The following is a 6449-nucleotide window of genomic DNA, read 5'->3' on the forward strand; positions in this document are numbered from 1 at the left end:
TTGGCCTACTAGATTGATCTATCTTGCAATGGGAGAAGTGCTTAGCTTTGGGTTCAATCTTGTGGTGTCCTTTCCCTGTGACAGTAGGGGCAGCAAGGCACGTATTGTATTGTTGCCATCGAGGATAACAAGATGGGGTTTATATCATATTGCATGAGTTTATCCCTCTACATCATGTCATCTTGCTTAAAGCGTTACTCTGTTCTTATGAACTTAATACTCTAGATGCATGCTGGATAGCGGTCGATGTGTGGAGTAATAGTAGTAGATGTAGGCAGGAGTCGGTCTACTTGTCTCGGATGTGATGCCTATTACATGATCATACCTAGATATTCTCATAACTATGCTCAATTCTGCCAATTGCTCAACACTAATTTGTTCACCCACCGTAAATACTTATGCTCTTGAGAGAAGCCACTAGTGAAACCTATGGCCCCGGGTCTATTTTCCATCATATTAATCTTCCAACACTTAGTTATTTTTATTGCCTTTTACTTTACTTTGTATCTTTATCGTAAAAATACCAAAAATATTATCCTATCATATCTATTAGATCTCACTCTCGTAAGTGACCGTGTAGGGATTGACAACCCCTTATCGCGTTGGGTTCGAGGATTTATTTGTTTGTGTAGGTGCGAGGGACTTGTGCGTGGCCTTCTACTGGATTGATACCTTGGTTCTCAAAAACTGAGGGAAATACTTACGCTACTTTGCTGCATCACCCTTTCCTCTTCAAGGGAAAACCAACGCAGTGCTCAAGAGGTAGAAAGAAGGATTTCTGGCGCCGTTGCCGGGGAGGCTTACGCGAAGTCAAGTCAAGATTTGACTCCCGACAACGAGCCATTTCTGGCGCCGTTGCTGGGGAGTCTACGCAAAAGTCAACATACCAAGTACCCATCACAAACCCATATCTCCCACATTACATTATTTGCCATTTGCCTCTCGTTTTCCTCTCCCCCACTTCACCCTTGCCATTTTATTTGCCCTCTCTTTTCCGTTTGCCTCTTTTTGCCCGTATCTTGTTTGCTCGTGTGTTGGATTGCTTGCTTGTCACGATGGCTCAAGATAATACTAAATTGTGTGACTTCACCAATACCAACAACAATGATTTCCTTAGCACTCCGATTGCTCCTCTTACCGATACTGAATCTTGTGAAATCAATGCTGCTTTGTTGAATCTTGTCATGAAAGATCAATTCGCTGGCCTTCCTAGTGAAGATGCCGCTACCCATCTAAATAGCTTTGTTGATTTGTGTGATATGCAAAATAAGAAAGATGTTGGTAATGATATTGTTAAACTGAAGCTATTTCCCTTTTCGCTTAGAGATTGCGCTAAAGCTTGGTTTTCATATTTGCCTAAAAATAGTATTGATTCTTGGAATAAGTGCAAAGATGCTTTTATCTCTAAATATTTTCCTCCCGCTAAGATCATCTCTCTTAGAAACGATATTATGAGTTTTAAGCAACTTGATCATGAACATGTTGCACAAGCTTGGGAGAGGATGAAATTAAAGATACGTAATTGCCCTACGCATGGTTTGAATCTGTGGATGATTATACAAAATTTTTATGCCAGATTGAATTTTGGTTCTAGAAATCTTTTAGATTCGGCCGCGGAAGGCACTTTTATGGAAATCACTTTAGCAGAAGCTACTAAACTCCTAGATAATATTATGGTTAATTATTCTCAATGGCACACTGAAATATCTACTAGTAAAAAGGTGCATGTGATAGAAGAAATTAATGTTTTGAGTGGAAAGATGGATGAACTTATGAAATTATTTGCTACTAAGACTGTTTCTTCTGATCCTAATGATATGCCTTTGTCTACTCTGATTGAGAATAATAATGAAACTATGGATGTAAATTTTATTGGTAGGAATAATTTTGGTAACAACGCAAATAGAAGAAACTTTAATCGTAGGCCTTATCCTAGTAATTCCTCTAATAATTATGGTAATTCCTACAACAATTCTTATGGTAACTTCAATAAGATGCCCCCTGAATTTGAGACTAGTGTTAAGGAGTTTATGAATTCACAAAAGAATTTCAATGCTTTGCTCGAAGAAAAATTGCTTAAAGTTGATGAATTGGCTAGGAACGTTGATAGAATTTCTCTTGATGTTGATTCTTTGAAACTTAGACCTATTCCACCTAAGCATGATATCAATGAGTCTCGCAAAGCCATGAGAATTTCCATTGATGAATGCAAAGAAAGAACCGCTAGGATGCGTGCTAAGAAAGATTGCTTTGTAAAAGCGTGTTCTTCTTGTTCCTATTAAAATAAAGATGAAGATATAAAAGTTATTGATGTGTCCCCTATTAAATCTTTGTTTAGCAATATGAATCTTGATAATGATGGGACTGAATATGATCCACCTTTACCTAGAAGGCGTTCCAAAAATTCGGAGTTTTTAGATCTTAATGCAAAAATTGTAAAAGTGGGATTGAAGAGATCAAAACTTTAGATATTAATGAACCCACTATTTTGGATTTCAAGGAATTTAATTATGATACGCTCTTTGATAGATTGTATTTCCTTGTTGCAATCCATGCTAAATTCTTCTCATGCTTATAGTCAAAATAAGGCTTTTACTAAACATATCGTTGATGCTTTGATGCAATCTTAAGAAGAAAAGCTTGAGTTGGAAGTTTCTATCCCTAGAAAACTCTATGATGAGTGGGAACCTACTATTAAAATTAAAATTAAAGATCATGAATGCTATGCTTTGTGTGATTTGGGTGCTAGTGTTTCCACTATTCAAAGACTTTGTGCAATTTGTTAGGTTTCCGTGATTTTGATGATTGCTCTTTAAACTTGCACCTTGCGGATTCCACCATTAAGAAACCTATGGGAAGAATTAATGATGTTCTTATTGTTGCAAAGAGGAACTATGTTCCCGTAGATTTTATTGTTCTTGATATCGATTGCAGTCCTTCATGTCTTATCATTCTTCGTAGACCTTTCCTTAGAACGATCGGTGCAATTATTGATATGAAGGAAGGAAATATTAGATTCCAATTTCCGTTAAAGAAAGGCATGGAACACTTTCCTAGAAAGAAAATAAAATTACCATACGAATCTATCATGAGAGCCACTTATGGATTTCCTACCAAAGATGGCAATACCTAGATCTATCCTTGTTTTTATGCCTAGCTAGGGGCGTTAAACGATAGCGCTTGTTGGGAGGCAACCCAATTTTATTTTTAGTTTTTTGCTTTTTTCTTCTGTTTATGAATAAATGTTTGATCTAGCCTCTGGTTAGACTTGTTTTTATGTTTTAATTAGTGTTTGTGCCAAGTTAAACCTATAGGATCTTCTTGGATGATAGTTATTTGATCTTGCTGAAAATTGCAGAAACTTTCTGTTCATGAAAATAATTGTTAAAAATCACCAGAACGTGATAAAATATTGATTCCAATTGCTTCTGATCAATAAACAAATTTTCTACGTCGTCCTATTTTGGCTGAAATTTTGGAGTTCCAGAAGTTTGCGTTAGTTACACATTACTACAGACTGTTCTGCTTTTGACAGATTCTTTTTTCGTGTGTTGTTTGCTTATTTTGATGAATCTATGGCTAGTAAAATAGTTTATAAACCATAGAGAAGTTGTAATACAGTAGCTTTAACACCAATATAAATAAATAATGAGTTCATTACAGTACCTTGAAGTGGTCTTTTGTTTTCTTTCGCTAACGGAGCTCATGAGATTTTCTGATAAGTTTTGTGTTGTGATTTATTCAAGTTTTGGGTGAAAGATTTGATGGATTATGAAACAAGGAGTGGCAAGAGCCTAAGCTTGGGGATGCCCAAGGCACCCCAAGATAATCTAAGGACACCTAAAATCCAAAGCTTGGGGATGCCCCGGAAGGCATCCCCTCTTTCGTCTTCTTCCATCGGTAATTTTACTTGGAGCTATATTTTTATTCACCACATGATATGTGTTTTGCTTGGAGCGTCTTGTATGATTTGACTCTCTGCTTTTTAGTTTACCACAATCATCCTTGCTGTAAACACCTTTTGAGAGAGACACACATGATTCAGAAATTATTAGAATACTCTATGTGCTTCACTTATATCTTTTGAGTTATATAGTTTTTGCTCTAGTACTTCACTTATATGTTTTAGAGCACGGTGGTAACTTTTGTTTTATAGAAACTATTATTCTCTCATACTTCACTTATATTATTTTGAGAGTCTTAAAACAGCATGGTAATTTCTTAAATAATCCTAATATGCTAGGTATTCAAGACTAGTAACAACTTTCTTATGAGTGTGATGAATACTAAGAGAAGTTTGATGCTTGATGACTGTTTTGAGATATGGAGGTAGTGATATTGAAGTTGTGCTAGTTGAGTAGTTGTGAATTTGAGAAATACTTGTGTTGAGGTTTGCAAGTCCCGTAGCATGCACGTATGGTAAACGTTATGTAAGAAATTTGAAACATGAGGTGTTCTTTGATTGTCCTCCTTATGAGTGGCGGTCGGGGACGAGCAATGGTCTTTTCCTACCAATCTATCCCCCTAGGAGCATGCATGTAGTGCTTGGTTTTTGATGACTTGTAGATTTTTGCAATAAGTATGTGAGTTCTTTATGACTAATGTTGAGTCCATGGATTATACGCACTCTCACCTTTCCATCATTGCTAGCGTCTTCGGTACCGTGCATTGCCCTTTCTCACATTGAGAGTTGGTGCAAACTTCGCCGGTGCATCCAAACCCCGTGATATGATACGCTCTTTCACACATAAACCTCCTTATATCTTCCTCAAAACAGCCACCATACCTACCTATTATGGCATTTCCATAGCCATTCCGAGATATATTGCCATGCAACTTTCCACCGTTCCGTTTATCATGACACGTTCATCATTGTCATATTGCTTTGCATAATCATGTAGTTGACATAGTATTTGTGGCAAAGCCACCATTCACAATTCTTATATACATGTCACTCTTGGTTCATTGCATATCCCGGTACACCGCCGGAGGCATTCATATAGAGTCATACTTTGTTCTAGCATCGAGTTGTAATCATTGAGTTGTAAATAAATAGAAGTGTGATGATCATCATTTTCAAGTGCGTTGTCCCAAGTGAGGTAAAAAGAGAGAAAGGCCATAAGAAAAAAAGAGAAGGCCCAAAAAAATGAGATAAAAAGAGAGAAGGGACAATGTTACTATCCTTTTTACCACACTTGTGCTTCAAAGTAGCACCATCATCTTCATGATAGAGAGACTCTTGTTTTGTCAATTTCATATACTAGTGGGAACTTTTCATTATGGAACTTGGCTTGTATATTCCAACGATGGGCTTCCTCAAATGCCCTAGGTCTTCGTGAGCAAGCAAGTTGGATGCACACCCACTTAGTGGAGCGACCAGACCTCAAACAGTCTGTGCTGCTGTGCACCAGTGTCTTCCCTGGATCAGTAATGCTGACACGCACAGTACAAATGGAGGATTTATAACAGAGTAGCAATCACACACTTATTACAACGAGTATCTCAAAAGAGAAATAAGTATGATAAATATGGCTTAAGGCCATCTAAAAACGATAACAGTGGAAGACTTGGAAGATAAGTGAGTCCATCAACTCCAACGGCATCACTGAGTATAAGACCACGACCTAAGGCACCTTACTCGTCGTCTGAAAAGTCTGCAACATGAAACGTTGCAGCCCAAAACGGGTCAGCACATGGAATATGCTGGCAAAATAACACATAGAGAGTAATGAACAGAATGATGCTATCACTACATGCATATTTGGCTAGTAGAAGGCTCTATGGTTACTGTTTTGCAAAAAGCCAATTTTTCCCTACTGCAAAGGAATAAATTTTATTTAACTATCATGGTGGTTGTTAAACATTGAGAATGGTTGACAGCATTCTCAATCCCAATTAAGTATCATCATTAACCCAACAAAATTAATTAAAGTAACATGATGAGATTCACATGATAATCCAAGTACTAGATACTCAAGATGTCCATAACCGGGGACACGGCTAACCATGATTAGATTGTACACTCTGCAGAGGTTTGTGCACTTTTCCCCACAAGACTCGATCGCCTCCGCTTGATTCTCGCACTACATGATGTTTGAGAAACGGATGACCGAGACACAGTCTTTCAGAAGCGTTAGCACCTTACGATGGGTAGACCGGTACACCTACATCCCCTACATCTGCTAGTCTACCACTGTAAGAGTGCACACAACTTAATCAACTATGCTAGAGCCCATAATAGCTTGTGGCTATACACGGAAGTTTCTAGCATGAATAATCTCATGATCCCTTTGAACCTGGGTGGCGGTCCAAAAGAAAAACAGGCAATCCTGGAATACCCAGGTTCCTCAATCCACCCAGATGTGAGTTTTAGTTGCCACCTTAAGGTTAACCATTAATTAACAATCTCACATCTGTCATGGTAACACTCAAACCCAATCCACGTCTCC

The sequence above is a fragment of the Aegilops tauschii genome, chromosome 3 (assembly GCF_002575655.3).
Source record: "Aegilops tauschii subsp. strangulata cultivar AL8/78 chromosome 3, Aet v6.0, whole genome shotgun sequence".
NCBI classification, from domain to species: domain Eukaryota; kingdom Viridiplantae; phylum Streptophyta; class Magnoliopsida; order Poales; family Poaceae; genus Aegilops; species Aegilops tauschii.